This window comes from Jaculus jaculus, chromosome 2 (genome assembly GCF_020740685.1).
Source record: "Jaculus jaculus isolate mJacJac1 chromosome 2, mJacJac1.mat.Y.cur, whole genome shotgun sequence".
Lineage (NCBI taxonomy): Eukaryota > Metazoa > Chordata > Mammalia > Rodentia > Dipodidae > Jaculus > Jaculus jaculus.
The window spans coordinates 173,967,809-173,989,315 of NC_059103.1; the positions used below are offsets into that span (position 1 = coordinate 173,967,809).

The 21,507-nt window shown below is 43.4% G+C and overlaps 1 protein-coding gene across 3 annotated transcripts in view; it reads right to left on the reverse strand.

The window, feature by feature from the left end:
* Azin1 (antizyme inhibitor 1) overlaps positions 1-21,297 on the reverse strand; it is a 38,862-nt gene extending 17,565 nt beyond the window's left edge. Inside the window, 3 exon segments of one of the 3 annotated variants that reach the window (NM_001291551.1) lie at positions 5,106-5,251; positions 14,487-14,624; positions 20,854-21,158. The gene's annotated coding sequence lies outside the window, so the exon portion shown is untranslated. 3 annotated transcript variants of the gene reach the window in all.
* Between the last annotated feature and the right edge of the window lie 210 nt (positions 21,298-21,507).

Genomic DNA, 21,507 nt, shown 5'->3' on the forward strand with positions numbered 1-21,507 from the left:
AAAGTCAAGTGGTTAATTCGTGAGGAATTTACATGAACATGTAACACATTCAGAAACTTTAGTCCTTTAATTCACACTTAAGAAATAAATGAATGCTAGGTGTTATGGCACATTCCTGAATCTCAGCAGTTGGAGGTGGGAGAAAGAGTGAGGAATTCAATGCCAATCCTTCTCTGCTAACAGGAGAGAGGTGGAAAGAGGAAGGGAGGGAGAGAAGGAAGAGTGTGGGGAAATATAAACTGAAATGCCAACTACCAGAAATGCACAACATTGCTGGGGGCACTTATAATCCCAGCACATGGAATCAAACAAGAGGATTCCTGCAAACTCAAGGCCAGGTTGAGCTATATAGTGTATGGGTTCTAGACAGCCAAAGACATAGCAGGTCACCAATTTTCTTAAGCTACCTTAGCAAATGACTTAAAATCAGTCAAGATAAAATAAGTCCTCCACACAGGATACTACTCACTGCTTGTACTAATTTCTGGCTACACATAAATAATGTACACAGACGAGCTACGTTGGCAACTTATTTTTAAATTTTTATGTGTATGCGCGTGTGCTTGTGTGTATGGGTGTGCAAAGACCTCTTGCTTATAGGCAAACTCCAGATACAAGGAGCACTTCTACATCTGGCTTTACATGGGTATTAGGAAATCAAACTTGGGACCAGCAGGCTTTGCAAGCAAGTACTTTTAACCAATGAGCAATATTCCCAGCCCCCCATGGCCACTTTCAGTGGCTCACAAACAGCATTATTGGTACATTAAAATGAACTGCATTATTTGCCAAAATTCCCCCAAACTCACAGTAAAAAAAAATCATTTTTTTTTAATTTGCGGGGGGGGGGGGAGACAAATATATATATAAAAAAAAAAGAGAAAGAGAAAAAAGGGCATGCCAGGCCTCTTGCTGCTGCAATTGAATTGCAAACACATGTGCCACCTTGTGCATACTAGGGAATCAAACCCAAGCTGTCAGACTTTGCAAGCAAGGGCCTTAACTGCTAAGCCAACTCTTCAGCCCAATGTTTTAACTTTTTTTTTTTTGTTTGTTTTTTTGAGGTAGGGTCTCACTGTAGCCCAGGCTGACCTGGAATTCGCTATGGAGTCTCAGGGTGGCCTCGAACTCACAGCAATCCTCCCACCTCTGCCTCCCAGCTGCTGGGATTAAAGGCGTGAGCCACCACGCCTGGCCAATGTTTTAACTTTTAAAGTACTGTAACATTTTCATTTATAAATGACTACCATTCTGTTCAACTCACTAAATTATCTTTCATGGTGGAGTTTTTAAAGCTATTTTTATTTTACCAAAGGTGTTAATTTAGTCTTAACTGCCCCCTCTCTCAAATAAATAAATAAATATTAATAAACAAAAAGGCTGATGCTTTTGTCTATGCGTGTGAGCTTTAGGTGTGGATGCACATGTACCAAGGTGTGCGTTTGGAGGCCAGAGGACAGCTTTTGGGTCAATTCTCACCCCTTTACACCTCATTTGAGAGGGAGTTTTTCTGCCTGGATCTCACTTTGCTATGCTAGCAAACTGAGTGCTTCCTGGTAAATTCTCTGGTCTTTTCCTCCATCTCAAGACAGCATACTGGGATTACAGAATGCTGCCATGACTTGAGTTTGGGGAAGATCAAACTCTTGTCAGGCTTGAGCAGCAAGCACTTTATCCTCTGAGCTATGTCCCTAGACCCCTGCTGTTCTTTGTTATCTTTTTTATGTACACTCCAAAGCTTTTTTCCATTTTGCGTACATGCAACCAGTTGTACCCATCTGAATAGACACAATTGTTACCACCACCAGCACGATCATAATGGTATCAATTTCCAACCTCAGCATCCCAGGCAACCAAAGACTTTCATAATTTTAAACATTAAATGAAGACCCAATCAAAATAGCAATCAAAATAGCTGATATTGTAGATATGAAAATGCTAATCCAATTTAAGTACATTTGAGCTCTAAAGAAAAGATATAATGTCAGAAGGAATCATCTCATTTCCTTAGAAGTACGTGCTCAACCATGTTTATTGCTGCTCAACTTATAATAGCTGGGAAATGGAACCAGCCTAGATGTCCCTCAACTGATGAGTGGATAATGAAGATGTGGCACTTTTATACAATGGAGTTCTACTCAGAGGTACAGAAAAATGAAGTTATGAAATTTGCAGAAAAATGGATGGACCTGGAAAGGATTATACTAAGTGAGGTAACCCAAGCCCACAAAGCCAAGCGCCACATGTTCTCCCTCTCATATGTGGATCCTAGCTACAGATGATTGGGCTTATGCGTGAGAAGGAATATTTAGTAACAGAGGCTAGTAAGTTAAAAAGGAGATATAAAGGGAAGAGAAAGGAAGGGAGGAGGGTACTTAATAGGTCGATATTGTATATATGTAAGTACAATGATTGAGATGGGGAGGTTATATGATGGAGAATGGAATTTCAAAGGGGAAAGTGTGGGGGAGGGAGGGAATTACCATGGGATTTTTTTTATAATCATGATAAATGTTAATAAAAATTAAAAATTAAAAAAAAATAATAATAATGAGATGGTGAAATTTAAAAAAATTTAAAAAGAAAAACGAAAAAAAAGGTGCTGGCCAGAAAAGAGAAAAAGAAAAAGAAAAGATATAATGCCTGGAGTAACATGTTAAACATCAATGAGATGTAACTGGCACTTCAGAAGCAACTGCACAGTTGTGAACCAAAACCTGAACAGAGGACTCTGTTAGAAATAAATAAAATGTGGGGCCTAGAGATATGGCTCAGTGGGTTAAGTGGACTTTCTACACAAGCATGAGGGCCTGAGGAGCCCTAAAACTGCTTGAGTTCAAATTTCCAGATCCCATGTAAACAGCTGATTGTGGCCATGCACACCACTAACCAGAACCACAAAGGGGCATAGAGCCAGGAATTGTCCAGGATCCTATGAAAGAAAAAGTGAAAAAAAAACCAAGCTCCGCCGGGCATGGTTGTGCACACCTTTAATCCCAGCACTTGGGAGGCAGAGAAGAGGATTGCCGTGAGCTCAAGGCCACCCTGAGATTACATAGTGAGTTCCAGGTCAGCCTGGGTTACAGTGAGACCCCACTTCAAAAAACAAAAACAAAAACAAAAACAAAAGCAAGCTCCAGTATCAGTAATATCAGTTCCTTACACTGAGAACCACAATAAAAGATTACACCAATACTTTAAAAGATGTGATTTTTCTTCACTTCTGAGATTCTAACAATCTAAGCCCAGAGTAGGGTATCAAATGGACAAATGATCTGATTCTTCAATATACTAGTATCATTATTTTGGATTTTTCTGCTGGAGGTCAAATATAGGCCTTGTATAATCAATCGGTAGCCATATTTGGAAGTTCTAAAATTTAAGAGGTGGTAATATAATGAATACCCCATAAGTATACTGAAAAAGAAAGCCCATCTTCTAGCGGCTGGGAATGTATGTCACTTGGTCAAATTCTTGCCTTTCATGCAAGAGGCCCTGGATTCTATCTTTAGTACCTCATAAACTAGGCACACAGAAATACCAAGATCAGAACTTCAAGGTCATCTACAGCTATATAGTGCATAAAAAGCCAGCCTGGGCTGTACAGACCCTGTCACACTCAAGTAAAAAGGAAAGCCACCTTCCACATTCTTAAAGGAACCTGTAACCTTAATATGCATGTGATCCATATGTAAATGCTGTTAAAAGCACCCTTTTGCTGCTGGTGGTAGTGGCTCACACCTTTAATCCCAGCATTTAGGAGGCAGAAGTAGGAGGAATGCCATGAATTCGAAATCACTGAGATGACATAGTGAATTCCAGTTCAACTTGAGCTGGAGACAGATCCTCCTCGGAAGAACCAAAAAAAGAAAAGCATGACTTTAATCTCAGTTCAGCACTTGGGACACAGAGGTGGGAGAATCGCCGTGAGTTTGAGGCTTACGTGGGTACTGGGGAAACTCAACCTGGGTCCTTTGACTTTGCAGGCCAGTGCCTTAACTGCTAAGCCATCTCTCCAGCCCTAAAGTATTTTTTTAATTTTATTTTTGTTTATTTCACAGAAGAGAAAGAGGGAGGGAGAGAAAACAGGTGAGCCAGGGCCTCAAGCCACTCACTGCAAACAAACTCCAGATGCATGAGCCCCCTTGTACATCTAGCTAACGTGGGTCCTGGGTAATTGAACCTGGGTCCTTTGGCTTTGCAGGCAAACACCTTGACCTACAGGCCAGCCCTAAAGTATTTTAAAAGGTATTATTTAATAATATTAAGAAGAGCCAGACTCTAGCACTCTGGGCAGGCAGAGGTGCAGGAGGATTGCTACCAAGTTTTGAGAGCAACCTGAACTAAAGTGATACCCAAAATTAATAACTAAAGTTACTAAAAGGTGTTCTTTATTCACTAGCATTTTGAGAAGCCTGAAAAAATTGTAAATATTTTACTTATTTATATTTGGGAGAAGAAGAGAAGGGCAGGACAGGGCCTCTAGCCACTGCAAACCAACTCCACATGCATGTGCTACCTTGTGCCTTTTGGCTTATGTGGGTTTTAGGGAATTGAACACGGGTACTTTAGGCGTTTCAGGCAGGGGTTAACTGCTAAGCCATCTCTACTGCCCTGAAAAGTTATTTTTAATCAACAAATTAGTTTACTAATACATAGTTGGACAAGCCAGACATGGTGATAAACATCTTTAATCCCAGCACTAGGAAGGCTTGAGTTTAAGACTGACCTGGGCTACAGACTGAGTTCCAGGTCAGCTTCAGCCTCAGCTGCCTCAAAAAGAACAAAAACCAACCAGAGAAAGAGTGAGAGACAGGGCGCACTCGCGCGTGAGCTGTTTATGCCACACCAGTAGAATTTCTGAAATCACAGCATTATTATTATTAACAAATTTCCTCTTGGACTCACAGCTTTAAAAAAAGGTATACTAGTCCTTAATTACACCTTTATGTTGTAATTTTTTTTAATACTATTTTCTGTGAAGAGCTGCCAAAAGAAAACAACCGCTCTGAAGAAGCCCACACTGCTCCCCAGCGCCTTGCACGAGGAGCCTGGGTCTCATGCTCACTGGGAGGCAGCAGCTGGGCACTTGCCTTGTTACACACCTGCTACAAAGGCTTCTACAGTTGACTGTACTTCAGAAGAAACTGATACATCTTTCAAATAATCACAAGATAATTCTGGCAGCAACAGCCCACTTGACACCAAGCTGGATGAATGTGAGTCTTGGTTTTCTGAAGAGAAGACCTCCCTGGAAGTAGAACAGGGAGAGCTGAAAGGTTGAGAGTAGCCTTCCACAGACCTAAGCAGGAAACCACCTTAATAAAGCATCAACCACTTTTCTAACAGGCCTTTACTCATTAAAATGAAAACATATTTTGAAATTTATATTACTACAGTTACTCTGGAAATCCCTAATGGCATTTCTACCATTCTTTTCATGTAAGCATCAGATGATTCAGCACTTGGCTCATAGCTTTTTAAAAGAGACAATGTCCTCTAAGCCCACTGTGCATTCTAACCCCAACAGAAAGAGGGAAAAAAAATGCTACTTACCACAGAGTAACTTTAGAAGTAACTGACCACAAAAATCACTGAGAAAAAAACTTCTAAATAAAGAATGACAATGAAACTATTGTATAAAAATAAGAGAAGGGCTGGAGGGATGGCTTAGCAGTTAAGGCATTTGCCTGCAAGGCCAAAGGACAGAAGTTCTATTCCCCAGGACCCACGTTAGGCAGATGCACAAGGAGGCGCATGCATCTGGAGTTCGTTTGCAGTGGCTGGAGGCCCTGGCACACCCCCCATCATCTCTCCATCTGCCTCTTCCTCTTATCTGTCTCTCTCATATAAAGAAGTAAATAAATAAACAAAAAAAGTAAAAAAATAAAAATAAAAAGAACAAGAGGAAGTAAACCAATAAAAATGCCAAAAAACTGCTAAATTGTAATGGGTAGTGACGACAAAACCAAATTATTTTTACCATACTGGCCAAATTCAAGTGATGGGCAAAAACAAAAGCCTCTGCATGAAACACCTGGGACATACCAAACAAAAACTGGAAAATAAACACTCAAAATTACTACAAATGATGAGTTTGACAAACAGAGTAAGTAAGCCTAGAGGAAGAATACTAAAGAATTCTTTTTAAAAAAAAGAGCTGATGATGGCAGGCGCGGTGGCCCATGCCTTTAATCCCAGCACTCGGGAGGCAGAGGAAGGAGAATCACCATGAGTTCAAGGTCACCCTGAGACTACATAGTGAATTCCAGGTTAGCCTGGTCCAGAGTGAGAACCTACCTCGAAAAAAAGAACTGGAGCTGGGAGTGGTGGCGCACGCCTTTAATCCCAGCACTCAGGAGGCAGAGGTAGGAGTAGGAGGATTGCCATGAATTCAAGGCCACCCTGAGATGACAAGAGTTAATTCCAGGTCAGCCTGGACCAGAGCGAGACTCTACCTCAAAAAACCAAAAAAAAAAAAAAAGAACTGGACTGGAAAGATGGATCAGTGGTTAAGGTGCTTGCCTGTAAAGCCTAACAACCTGAATTCAATTACCCAGTATATAAAGCCAGATCAGATGCACAACATGGTGGTTACAGCAGCTGGAAATGCTGGTGTGCCCATTATCAGCCCACCCCACCCACCCATGCATGGTAGGTAGTGCATGCCTTTATACGCAGAATTCAGAGACACAGAGGTAGGAAAGTTGCTGTGAATTCAAGGCCAGCTTGGGACCACAAAATGAGTTACAGGTCAGCTTGTGCTACAGTGACATGCTACCTCAAAAAAAACCAAACCAAGCCAGACATGGTGGCACACACCTTTAAGCCCAGCACTCAGAAAACACAGGTAGGAGGACCACCATGAGTCTGAGGCCACCCAGAAACTACATAGTGAATTCCAGGTCAGCCTGGGCTAGAGCAAGACCCTACAAGAATGAACAGGAAGAGGCCCGCTCCATGGGGGGGACACATCCCTGATACTGAAAACTTAAAAACAGGGGTAGTCATGAGCCCTAGGGGTGTAACATCTGCTGATGTCTGGAAAAATGTTTATACATGCTTATCAAACTGCCCAGTAAGCACTTCTCTTAATATTTACACCCTTACATTAACGCTACTCTCATTTTGGGTAGAGAATCTTCTCTTTTCAGATGGCAGTGACCTTGGGATGACTCAGCGCTGGAAAGAAGTGACTGGAGTACTGAGTAACATCTCAATCACACCTTCCAAGGCTCAGGGTCTAATGTGGAAGAGGTGGCAGAAAGAATGTAAGAGCCAAAGGAAGGGTAGGACTCCTTACAAAGTGCTCCCTCCAGACATTTAATGGCCTGGATATCCATGACCTCACAGTGCCTGACACTGCCTACACAAGATCCTCTTAAGAGAAGGAAAAGATCATGACAGCAAAATAAAAGAGACTGATTGAGATGGGGAGGGGATATGATGGAGAATGGAATTTCAAAGGGGAAAGTATGGGGGGGGGGAATTACCATGGGGTATTTTTTATAATTATGTAAAGTGTTAAAAAAAATTGAGAAGGCCGGGCGTAGTGGCGCACGCCTTTAATCCCAGCACTCGGGAGGCAGAGGTAGGAGGATTGCTGTGAGTTTGAGGCCACCCTGAGACTCTATAGTGAATTCCAGGTCAGCCTGGGCTAGAGTGAGACCCTACCTTGAAAAACCAAAAAATAAAAAAAAATTAACAAAATTTTAAAAAATGAGAAAAAAAAAAGAACTGGAAGTGATTAAAAAAAAAAAGAATGAACAGGAAATATGAGCAGTGGAGGGAGGATGACTAAGGGATGTAAGGCTAATATTTTTCAAATTAAGTTCAAACATCTTAATAAGAAAACAAAAATACAGGCCTGGAGTATGACTTAGCAGTTGAGCGCTTGTCTGTGAAGCCTAAGGACCCCAGTTCTAGGCTCAATTCCCTGTGACCAAAGTTAGCCAGATGCAAAAGGAGGCGCATACATCTGGAGTTCCTTTGCAGTGGCTGGAAGGCCTGGCACGCCCATTCTCTCTCTCTTGCTATGTGCCTATCACTCTCAAATAAATAAAAATAGAGGAAAAAAAAAGAATTTTCAGTTGGGCACGGTGGCAAATGCCTTTAAATCCAGCACTTGGGAAGCAGAGGTAGGAGGATCACCATGAGTCTGTGGCCACCTTGAGATTACATATAGTAAATTCCAGGTGAGCCTGGGCTAGAGTGAGACCTTACCTCAAAAAATAAATAAGTAAAGGAACTTTCAGTGATGCTACTTTTGCATGTAGAACTGATAATTAGGTGCCCTTTGTAAAAAAATACATTTATTGGGACTGGAGAGATGACTCAGTATGTAAAGTGCTTGCTGGTCAAGTATAAAGAAATGAGTTGCGACCCTCAACATCCATGTAAAAAAGCCAGTTGTGGTGGAATGCCTGTTATCCCAGCACTGAAGAGGCAATGACAGGATCCTTGGTGAACTGGTTCAAAGTAGAGAACTGAGGAAGAAACCCAATTTCAACTTCTGACCACCACATTATGTGAACATACATGGGAGACACAATTGACACACAAAATATATTAACTATTTGAGATAATGAAAACTTTCCTTGGGGGTCTGAAGGGATGGCTTAGCAGTTAAGGCATTTGCTTGCAAAGCCAAGGGACCCAGGTTCAATTCCTCAGGACCTACATAAGCCATATGCAAAGGTGGCACATGTGTCTGGAGTTTCTTTGCAGTGGCTGGAGCCCCTGGTGGGCCCATTCTCTCTTTCTCTCTCTCCCTATTTCTCTGTCAAATAAATAAATAAATAAACAAACTTTCCTGGGGAAGACAGATGTCTACTTGCACACAAGAAAAGTACTTAAATTTTGAATACAAGCTTTGTGAGGGGTTGCCCACCTGGGATTATAGGTGGGAGGTAAAGACAAGAGGATCAGGAATCCAAGGTCAGACTAAAGTAGAGTGAATTCATAGAAAAAAAGATGAGTTAGATAGGACTGCATGAGTTCAAGGCCACCCTGAGACTTCGTATCAGACTGGACTAGAGTGAGATCCTAACTCGAAAAAATGAAATAAAAATTACTCAGTAATTTAAGGATGCTCTTACATCTCTCCCTGAGTATGTTTTATACTTTTCAAACCATTATTTATTTTAAATAGTTTTATTCTTCTATGTGATACTATACAATGTTCCGCTAAGACACTGCCCCACTGACCAGCACTGCAGCAAATACCAAGTGCTAGAGTCCAGCACACATACCTGCAAGTGCAACTGTTAGACTCAATGGCAACTGATGGATCACTTTTCTAATGTGTATGTGCTTTTTAAAAGACATGTAGGGGCTGGAGAGATGGCATAGCAGTTAAGGCACTTGCCTGTGAAGCCTAAGGACCCAGGTCTGATCCCCCAGTACCCACCTAAGTCATCTGCAAAAGGTGGCACACGTGTCTAAAGTTTGTTTGCAGTGGCTCAAGGCCCTGATGCACCTGTTTTCTCTGTCTCCCACCCTTCCCCCCTCAAATAAATAGTATTTTTTTATTAACAACTTCCATGATTATAAACATCCCATGGTTATGCCCTCCTTCCCGCCCCCCACTTTACCCTTTGCAACTCCATTTTCCATCATATTTCCTCCCCCTCTCAATCAGTCTCTAATAATAAGTATTGAAAAAAGACATGTAGGGGCACTTCAGGAATTTATGAGAGAACATTTATTTTAAAGATCGTGGATCCTGGGAAATCAAACCTGGGTTTTTGGCTTTACTGGCAAGCACCTTAACCACTAAGCCATCTCTCCAGCCCTATTTAGCAAATATATTTATTCACACTGTACTTATAGCAGGGCACGGTGGTGTAGGTCTTTAATCCCAGCACTTGGGAGGCAGATGTAGAGGATCTCTGGGAGTCCGAAGGCAACCAGAGACTGCAGTGTGTGCTCCAGGTCAGCCTGGGCCAGAGTGAGACCCTACCTCTTAATAAACACTGTACTTACAGAGCTTGCTACATTACTTTATACTTATCAAGGAGATATATATACTTTATTGGGTCTTGCTGAACTAGAACAAACCACTCCTACTAGACTAGCATGCCAGTGGTCCCAAGGAGTCCCTTGTTTTCACCTCCCCAGCAATGGAACTAAAGGCTTGCATTAATCTTAGGATTTCTGTGTCCAAAAGAGCACAAACTATTATACAAAGATAAACTATCTCTGGGAAATAATCTTTTATCATTTTTAGAATGCTAGTGCAATCTTTGAGACAATGTGTCATACTTTAGAACAATAAAGTAGTACATGTGTTATATGTTTATATTATGTAACATTATCTAGGAATTAGCTCTCTACAATCACATTACTTCTACAGTAAAATTTAAGAATATTAACACTACCCCAGGACCCATGTAAGCCAGCTGCACTTGTGGCGCATGCATCTGGAGTTTGTTTGCAGAGGCCCTGGCATGTCCATTCTCTCTCTCTCAAGTAAATAAATTATATATATATATACACACACATATATATATATATATATAATATATATATGTATATATATATGTGTATGTATGTATGTACGTATGTATGTATGTATGAATGAATGAATGAATGATAAATAAATAAATAAAACTTGAAAATAGCCATTCTAGGGGTATGGGGATACAATGGAAAGTGAAGTGTCAAAGGAAAAAGTGAGAGGGGGAGGAAATTTCCATGGTCTATAATTATGGAAGTTATTGATAATAAAAACAAATTTAAGGGCTGGAAAAAAAAAGAATATTAACACTAAATGTAAGTGATAAAAATAGCTCAAAAGTTAGCACAAATTCAGGTCAACTTTCTCCCAAATTACTTTAAGTCACAATAAAGCTGTCTTTTTGTTGTTGTTGTTGTTTTGGGGTTTTTTTTTAGTATTTTCAGAATTATGTAAGAAACTGTGGACCTCTAGCTTTATGATAAAGCATCAAGTCCTAGAGCTTCCTGGCCTGGGCATAGTGAACTTACTAAGACAGTCATCCTGGCTGCCAGAACCTGGAGTGTCTTCACCACGCCCTATCAGTTTCCATTCTCCAGTACCTACACAGTGATGGGATTTTACAGATTTTGAGTTCCACTAGTTTTTCCTGATTTGGTAAAAAACAAAACAAAACAAGACAAAAAACCTTGTGTCAGCTCATTGATTCTAATTTTTTAAAATGTCTCAGAACCATCATCAGAACTATTAAAATACAAGAATATACAAGTTAGCTTCCATTAAACATTAAAGCAGAGAGAATTCAAACAAAATACTGTTTTTCAGTTGTTTGTGGAAGGTGAAATTACTCCAATTTAAAATAAACTACTGGGCTGGAGAGATGGCTTAGTGGTTAAGGCACGTGCCTACAAAGCTAAAGGACCCAGGTTTAACTCCCCAGTACCCAGGTGAAGCCAGATGCACAAGGTAGCACATGCATCTGGAGTTTGTTTGCAGAGGCTGGGGGTCCTAATGTGCTTTCTCGCTCTCTAATAAATATTTTTTTTTTTTTTTACTAAAGTGTGGAAATAACATGTAGAATTAAAGTTTTATATATTTTAATTTTTGGTTTTTCAAGGTAGGGTTTCACTCTAGCTCAGGCTGACCTGAAATTCACTATGTAGTCTCAGGGTGGCCTTGAACTCATGGTTATCCTCCTCCTACCTCTGCCTCCCAGAGTGCTGGGATTAAAGGCATGCCCCACCATGCTCGGCCCTACATGCATTTCTTTTCCTTACAGGTTTATTAAATGCCTTTCAAACAAAAGATATTGAACCATGAGATTTATGATGTACCTTTTGTTATACTCCTCTTTAAAAAGATGTAAGTTTGGCCGGGCGTGGTGGCACATGCCTTTAATCCCAGCACTTGGGAGGCAGAGGTGGGAGGATCATCGAGAGTTCGAGGCCACCCTGAGACTACATAGTTAATTCCAGGTCAGCCTGGACCAAAGTGAGACCCTACCTCGAAAAAACAAAAACAAAACAAACAAACAAACAAAAAGATGTAAGTTTGTTTTTCAATTTCCACCTTAGGGACTGGAGATGGCTTAGCAGTTAATACCAAATTCCTGGTTCAATACTCCAGGACTCATGTACGCACAAGGAAAGGGGTGCAATCATCTTGAGGCCCTGGTGCACCCATTCTCTCCCTCTCTACCTCTTTTCTCTCTCTCAAATAAATAAATAAAATATATTTCCATCGTAGAATCTTTGTTTTTCAAGATAAGGTCTTACTCTAGCCCAGGCTGATCTAGAATTCACTATGCAATCTTAGGATGGCCTTGAACTCATGGAAAATGCTGGGATTGAAGACATGCACCACTACACCTGGCTTGCCTTAGAATATCTTAATGGTAACAATGTTCATAAGAACCCACTTCAATAGATATTGTTGTTGTTGAGGCAATTATATGGCCCAGGCTAGCCTTGAACTTTTCTTTCAATTTTTAAGCAGAGAGAGATAAGTGGGGGGAGGAGGAGGATGCAGAGGCAGACACAGGTTTGTATATGGGCCACGGCCTCTCGCCTCTGCAAACTCCAGATGGATGCATGAGCCACTTTGTGCATCTCAGTTTATATGGTATTGGGGAATTAAACCTAGGGTGGCAGCCTTCGAAAGCAAGTTCTTTACTGCATATTCTCTGCCCTTGGCCTTAAAATGTCAAAAGATAAAAGTGACCAAGCCAATTTTGGGGAAAATGGCAGATAGTCAGAAGTAGAGCAAGTAAAATTAACTATGTAGTTAACTCACTTAGTAATAATATGGTGGCAAGCATGCTATTCTTTAATATGCATACAAGCCACCTGGCTAAATAACTCAGGTTGCATACCAAAAAAGCAATACATGCATAAAAAACAGAAGTAATTAATTGTGCCTGTTTAGAAAAACAACAAAAAAACCTGATCTAAGCCAGGAATAGTGTTATCTGTAATCCCAGCACTTGGGAGGTAGAGACAGGAGGACCAGAGTTCAGGTCAACCTCCCTACACAATGAAGATAGAAGATGTGACAATTTGAACTGTTGGCTCCCAATAGTGTCAGGATTTTTTTTTATAGTTTGTAAGTTAGATCTGCAGCCACCTGGCTGGAACTGTCACTGTTGGTGGATCCTGGGGTCCAGCCCTAAGATGTGGGGGTGGAGCTCGAATCCCAGTCTAACCATATGCAGAGTGCCTGAGCTCTCTGCCTGGAGTTCCTAAGTGTGCTTGCTGGCTTTTTGGTGGTGGCTTCTCTCTCTGCTTCACCCTGTGAAAACAGGCCACCTTCTGCCATTATGGAACTTCCCTCTATCTTCAATAATTTCCCTTCCTCCATAACTGTGCCTGGTCTGGAAGTTCATCTCAGCGACCTGAAGCTGTCTATTACATAGCCTAAGCTACACGAGTCCCCGCCTCAAAACAGAAAGAAAAATAAAATCCTGTTGAGCCTAACTTTATCATAAATGTGACTCAAATAATAATTTGCTCAGATTTACACAGGTAGGGAAATGATAGAATGGGTAAATCTTCCAACTAGAATTCCTCATTGTAAAATTTTCAATAAATTCTATTTACACTTTCCCCCCTTCTTTTTAGCCTTAAAATTGAGTCTAATTTCTTCTTGTTTTATTTGTAACTTTTATTTGTAAGCAGACAACATGCACAAGGAGATGTCAGGGCCTCCTGCCTCTGGCAAAAGAACTCCAGATCCATGTACCACTTTGAACCTTTTGGCTTTACATGGATACTGGGGAATCAAATCTGGGCTGTGAGGTTTTGCCTTTAACCACTAAGCCACCTCTCCTGCCCAGTATTTTTACAAATTTAGTAAACACACACAAGCAGAATGGAAATGGGTGTGCTAGGGCCTTTTGCCACTGCACAGACTAAGGTAGAAGGATTAACAGTGCCAATCTGGGTAACACAGTTTTAGGTCAACCTGGGCTAGAGTAAGAAAGTACCTCAAGGGCTGGAGAGATGGCTTAGCGGTTAAGCGCTTGCCTGTGAAGCCTAAGAACCCCGGTTTGAGGCTGGGTTCCCCAGGTCCCACGTTAGCCAGATGCACAAGGGGGCGCACGCGTCTGGAGTTCGTTTGCAGTGGCTGGAAGCCCTGGCGCGCCTATTCTCTCTCTCCCTCTATCTGTCTTTCTCTCTGTCTGTTGCTCTCAAATAAATAAATTAATTAAATAAATAAAAATAAAAAAGAAAGTACCTCAAAAATAAAGCAAGAAAACCTGGACTACTACAATTTCTTAAATCTCAGTCCACAAAAAGATACTAAATATAGTACTATTTATTTTGTAGTCAAGATAGTTATAAGTGATCTAGTCATTGCTGAACAATGCACATCTTAGTCAATCAAGTAGGAAACTTGTAACTGTCAAGTCTCTATTTTAGAAGTTAGAATCATTACACTTAAAATAGGCACAATTAATTTTTTGGGGGGGAGAAAAAGCCACTAAAGCATACTTCCATTTTATTAAGATCTCTTCAGATGTGAAGATACTTACATGGACAAGTTAGGAGATGGAACCCCCCTATCATCAGCTAGGTTCCCAAGGTGGCTCAGCGTTGAAGTCGAACTGCTCTCTATACAGCACTTCTCCTAGGCCCTCTGGGTAGTTGTATACCTGGTCAGAAAGTTCGCCCTGAAGGAGGAAATAAAAGTAAATACATAGTTCTTAAAAACTTAGGTTACACTTCAAGCAAGTTTACTTACAGATGAACTATAGTTAGATTTTTTTTAACTTTTTTTTTTTTTTTTTTTTGGCTTTTATGAGGTAGGTCTCATTCTAGCCCAGGCTGACCTTGAACTCAGTGCTCCTTCTACCTGTGCCACCTGAGTGCTGTGATTAAAGATGTGTACCACCATGTCCAGCCTTAGAGTTAGATTTTGGTTTCAAAAGGGTGTTCTGTCAGGCGTGGTAGTGCACACCTTTAACTGCAGCACATGTGGAAGTCACAGGACTTCAGGATGTTGGCCCTTGCTTTTCTATCTTATGTGAGTCAGGATGTGTCTTGGCTGCAAATGCCACTGGCCAGCGAACTATGGGATTCTATTGACTCTGCCTCCCATTGCTATAGACACCTTGGTTTGGAATTACAGACATGTTCCCTACTTGTATCTGGCTGTATGTGAGTTCTGGTAATCCAACTAAAGTGGTCAGGCTTGCCTAGCACTTTTAAATTACTGAGCCATCTTCCCAGAGCACCCTTCCTACCCCTTTTGGGGTTTCTTAGACAGTTTCTTGTAGCTCAGGTTGGTCTTTTGTTGTTGTTGTTGTTTGTTTTTTTGAGGTAGGGTCTCACTCTAGTCCAGGCTGACCTGGAACTCACTATGTAGTCTCAGGGTGGCCTCGAACTCAATGCAATCCTCCCCCCTCTGTCTCCCAAGTCCTGGACCCAGGCTGGTCTTGAACTCTCTATGTAGTGGAGGATGACCTTGAATTCCTCTTAACCTTCCTGCCTTCATCTCCTATGTGCTGGAATTACAGGTATGTGCCATCATGCCTTATACTACATTATTTGCAATCCAAGATCATAACCATTGTTAGAAGTTGTTTCTAGTGTATCCTTATATTATAGCCCAGGTTGACCTCAATACTACGTAGCTAAGGTTGATCTTGAGCTCTGCATTAATCCTCTGTCAGCATCCTGCATGCTGGGATTATTAGCATGCCACCACCATGTTCAACTATAGTGTGACTTTAACAGAATATATATTTTTTTGGGGGGGGTTATTCAAGGCAGGGTCATAAGTCTAGCTCAGGCTGACTGAAATTCACTATGTATTCTCAGAGCAGCCTCTAATTCACAGAGATCCTCCTACCTCAGGGTCCATTGCAGAAGAGGTGGCAGAAAGAATGTAAGAGCCTAAGGAAGGGTAGGACTCCTTACGACGTGCTCCCCCCAGACACAAAATGGCCTGGATATCCATGACCTCACAGTGCCTGACACTACCTACACAAAGCCATCATAATAGGAGGAAAAAGACTGTGACATCAAAATAAAAAATGACACTGATGAAGATATGATAGGGAATGGAGTTTCAAATGGGACAGTGAGGGGGAGGGTATTACCATAGGATATTTTTTATAATCATGGAAGTTAATAAAATTTTTGAAAGAAAAAAATAAATAAAAGAGAGACTGATTGAGAGCCAGAGGGGATATGATGGAAAATGTAGCTTCAAAGAGGAAAGTGGGGGTAGGGATGGGATTACCATGGGATATTGTTCAAGTCATGGAAGTTGTCAATAAAACAAATTAATTATAAAAAATACAAGGCACATTTTAAAAATTATTTTATTTATTTATATGAGGGAAAGAGAATCAAGAGTGCCAGGACCTCCAGCCACTGTAAACTAACTCCAGAGGAATGCGTACCACCCTGTGCTTCTGGCTTCACATGGGTACTGGGGACTCGAACTCAGGTCCTTAGGCTTTGCAGAGAAGTGCCTTAACTGCTGAGCCATCTCTCCCGCCCTGAAAGGTACATTTTTAAGATGACATTTATTTGAGAGCAGGAGCCAGAACAAGAAGAGAGGGAGAGGGAGTAGAGGGAGATAGAAAATGGGCACACGAACTACAAATGCATGCACCACTTTGTACATAGGCTTTTTTTTTTTTGTTTTTTTTTTTGGTTTCTGGAGACGGGACCTGGGTTATCAGGCTTTGCAAGCAAGTACCTTTAAATACTGAACCATTTTCACAGCCCAAAAGACACATTTGGGGCTGGCGGGATGGCTTAGCAATTAAGGTGTTTGTCTGCAAAGCCAAAAAGGACCCAGGTCCTATTCCTCAGGATCCATGTTAGCCAGATGCACAAGGGGGCACAGGCATCTGGAGTCGTTTGCAGGGGCTGGGGGCCCCCTGGTGCACCCATTCTCTCTCCTTACTCCCATCTCCCTCTTTCGCTATCAAATAAATAAATAAATAAAATATTTTTAAAGGCACATTTTGTGGTAGAACACAGGGTAAGATAAAACAGAATACCTGGAAGAGAATGCATAAAAGAAAGGTTAAAACCTGGGCATGGTGACCCACACCTTTAATCCAATACTCAGGAGGTAGAGGTAGGAGGATGGTTGTGAATTTGAGGTCACCCTGGACTATAAATTCCAAGTCAGCCTGGGTTAGAGAAATACTGGGGGGGGGGGGTGAGTGAAATGGTTGTGTAAAGCAGCTGAATCAGGCACAACACTGCAATCAAGTCCTTAACTATCATCTAAAGAGACCACCAAAGAAAACAATACTACTGACTCAGGGAATTGATCACTAGGCAGACATAAAAAAACTTGTCAAGCTAGGCAGGCCTAGTGGCACATACTTTTAAGTCCCAGTACTTGGGAGGTTGAGGTTAAGAGGGTCTGGGGTTACTGAGCTGAGTTCCAGGCCAGACTGGGCTACAGTGAGCCCTGCCTCAAAAATACCAAAAAATATACATAATTATAAAAATATCTTGCCATGTTTTTTTTTTTCTGGGTAGGGGTTCTGTGACAGGGTCTCCTGTAGTTCCGGCTGGCTGCATACCTCTGATCCTTCTGCCTCTACCTCCAAAGTACTGGGATTACTAGTGTTTGCCACCATGTCCAGTTTATACAATGTTGCGACTAAGCTCAGAGCTTTCAGCATGCTAGACAAGCACAATACCAAGTGAGCTAATCCCCAGCTCAACTGTTACTTGACAGTAACTGTTCAACACTCCGTATCTCAAAATTACTTTTGAAAATGCACTGTCTTTATCCGTGACTATGTTTGCAACTTTTCTAAAATAAAGCTTATTTAAAAAAAAAACAGGTATTCACGTAGTAGACCACTCAATAATACAAAGAATATTATAAAATCAACTAAACACAGAGACAGGTTGTGGTTGGTGCATGCCTTTAATACAAGCACTTGGGAGGCAAGAGAAAGGAGCATCACTGGGAGTTCAAGGCCACTCTGGGATTAGAGTTGGTTCTAGGTCAAACTGGGCTACAGTGAGACTGCCTCAAATACACAAAAACATGCTGAATGGAAGCCTTTTACACAAAAGAATGCATGTGGATTCCATTTATATATGAGTTCTTTGACTTAAAAAATCAGGGCCTGGAGCATAATAGCTTGCTTTAATTCCAGCACCCAGGAGGCACAGGTAGGAGGATCGTCATGAGTTCGAGGCCACCCTGAGACTGCATAGTGAATTCCAGGTCAGCCTGAGCCAGAGTGAAACCTTACCTGGGGGGGGGGGGGGGAATCAGGGGCTGGAGAAATGGCTTAGTGGTTAAGGTGTTTGCCTGCAAAGCTAAAGGACCCATGTTCCATTCCCCAAGATCCACATAAACCAGATGCACAAGGTGATGCATGTGAATGGAGCTCCTTTACAGTGGCTGAAGGCCCCGGCACACCCATTCTCCACCCCCTTATCTTCCTCTCAAATAAGTAAAATAAAAAAACTAAAGTGGGACATTTAAGCACGATGTTCTACGTGAATAAAAAAACTTTAAAATAAGGACGGGCGTGGTGGTGCATGCCTTTAATCCCAGCCCTTGGGAGGCAGAGGTAGGAGGATTGCCATGAGTTTGAGGCCAGCCTGAGACTACATAGTGAATTCCAGGTCAGCCTGAGCTAGAATGAGACCCTACTTCGAAAAAAAAAAAAAAATTAAAAATAGCTAGGGGTGGTAGCGCATGTCTTTAATCCCACCGCTTGGGAGGCAGAGGTAGAAAGATGGCTGTGAGTTCAAGGCCACCCTGAGACTACACAGTGAATTCCAGGTCAGCCTGGGCTAGAGTGAGACCCTACCTCAAAAAAAAAAAAAAAAAAAGAAAAAAGAAAAAAGAAAAAAGAAACTATCAGAATGCCAGACCTCTGCGGGAACTGGGGGTGTGGGGGGAGTAAACTATGTTCTATTGTTTAATAGAGATCTATATTACAAACAAGTTTTTTTCTTTTTGGAAACAAAGGTCTTGCTACCATGCTTAATCTTCCAGAGTGTTGTAATTACAGATATGGGCCACCAGGTACTACTTCAATCTTTGTTAAAACTCATTAAATGGTGCTGGAGATATGGCTTAGCAGCCAAAGGACCCATGTTTGATTCCCCAGGACCTATATAAGCCAGATGCACAAGGTGGTACATATGTTTGTTTCCAGCAGCTGGAGGCCCTGGTGCACCCATTCTCCCTCTCCTTTTCTCTTAAATAAATAAATTAAAAATTATTTTTAGAAACTCATTAAGTGGAAACCAGGCATGATAGTAGCTCAAGCCTGTATCCTAGCCCTTGGGAAGCTGAAGCTAGAAGAATGCCTAGAGCGCAGACCAGCCTGGACTAGAGACACTGACTGTTTTAATTCCTAAGACAATACAGAACTTATGGATATGTGCATAGTAAAAGTGGAAGTGTGAAGTGTTCCAGCGTACGACAAGAACAAAGATGGCTGAAGAGGGCGAACATAGCAAATGGATCCACACTCACATTTCTATGTTCCAAATCATAAATCTTGGGGAGTGAAAACATCAATTACTTTATTTCACTAATCTTTACATCACCTATACTCATTTATTTAAGCAATTAATCTTTCTTACTTTACAAACTGCTCAGGGCTTATTATCAACAAGACCAGCACCTGCATGCTCTTCATGATTTTAAGAGATTACTAGGGTCTCTGTAGACAATCTTTATAGACTTAATTTGTCCCAGGCTAGTTCATAGTCCACACCAACCTTTCCTGAGCACTCAAAAAGGGAGAGAATTTCCTTTAAGAGAGCCATCAAGATTCACTGGTGAAACAACACGGGGCACCCAAAACATATCCACCAAGACAGGACCACGAAATTCCACTCAGACTGGCTCCGACACCACGAGGCTACGGGCCAAACGACCATTTCATTTAATTTTTTTTTGTAAGCCAGAGACTGAGTTCAGTCTGTATCTTACTGTCTAAGGGTCAAAACACGTCACTCCACCAGTAACTTGGTAGCCAAGACAGTACTTGATAAGCCAACACCACACCTACCCTTCTTCCTCCCTCCCCCCTTGTCTTTCTGCCCCAGGAATCGCGGCGCGGACCAGAACGCGAAGCCATGGTGACTAATCCCCGGGCTTCTGGAGCTAAGTGGGGAGAACGAAGGCGACAGGGCCCAATCAGGAGCGCCGCAGAGGCGGGGCAGCGAGCTCCGAGGCTTCCAGAAGGGGCCAAAGGCCTATACCGGGCTCGGGCTACTTGACACCAGGGCTTCCCCGCCACCGGGCCCCGAGTGAGGTCAACTTTCCTCCGCCAGAGGGGGACCGCGCTCTCCGCACCATCCCCCTCCTCCAAGAATCCGGCCTCCTCCTCCTCCTCCCAGCTGTCACCCGAGGCCGGCTCCAGGCCCGCCCCGCTCCATTCATATAAGCCGGGCCGCCGCAGCTCCTCGCGGAAAGCCCAAAGACAAGGGGGCTTAGGCTCCAGGTCCCCCCTGTGCGACCCCAACACTGCGACCAGACGGCCCCCCCCTCCCCGGAACAGCAATGCACCACGGGAGAGAGGAGTGAGGGCCGCACGCCGCCGGGCAGAAGGGCTTGGCGACCCCGGCCGGCGAGACCGGCCCCCTCCACCGAGTGCGCCCCCGCTCCGCGCGCACAAGCCCGCCCCCCTGGCCCAACCGCAGCCGCCCGAGGGTCCCGGGGAGACCGGCGATCCGCCGCCGGGGGTGCGGAGGGGGGGAAGGAGGGGAGACACCGACAGCCGCCACTCACGCCGCCGTCCGCCATGTTCCGGGGCAGCCGGCTGCGGGCCGCTGCGGGGACGCCGAGGACGGCGTGCGGCCCAGCCGAGGACACCCCCACCTCCCTCCTTACCCCAGCCCCGAGCTCGGCCCCTTTCCCGCGCCCTCCACGGCTCGGGTACTCACGTGAGATAACGGCCCAAAGAGTCGGGTAAAGCGTCTTCTCTTTTTCGGCGGAATTTTTAAAGAGGGATGTGGTTACCTTGAGCAGAAATACCCAAGGCGGCCTGGGCCATAGGCTGCGGGGACGACGTGGGGGGGAAAGCGCGGCACCGACACCAGCTGAGCGGCACTGGCGGCGGCGGCCGACGGAGAGAAACGGGAGCGGCGCGAGGGGGGAGAGGAAAAAAAAAGAGGAGGAAGGCGCGGGCTGTGGGAGGAGAGGAGTCGGCCTCGTCACACCGCCGGGCAGCAGAGCGAGAAGGGATGAGGGGAAGGAAAATAAAAAAAACGCGAGAAAAAAGGCAAGAGAAGAAGACGACGACGACGACGACGACGCGGTGGGGAAGAGCGAGAGAGAAAGAGGAAACACTGCGGCCGAGCGACGAGCCAGAGAGTGTGGGAAGGCGGGGCCGGCGGGGCAGGTATTTATAGCTAGGGGCGGGGCCTGATTACGTCACAGACGGCCGCGCGAGCGGGGCGGGGCCTGCGGGCCCCAGCGCAGACGGGAGGGGCGGAAGAGGAAGGAGGAGCGCGCGCGCTGGCTAAGCGGGTGAAGAGGGAAAGCGGGCGGGCGGGCGGGCGGCCGGGCCGGGCAGGTGGTGGCCCAGCGGTTGCTTC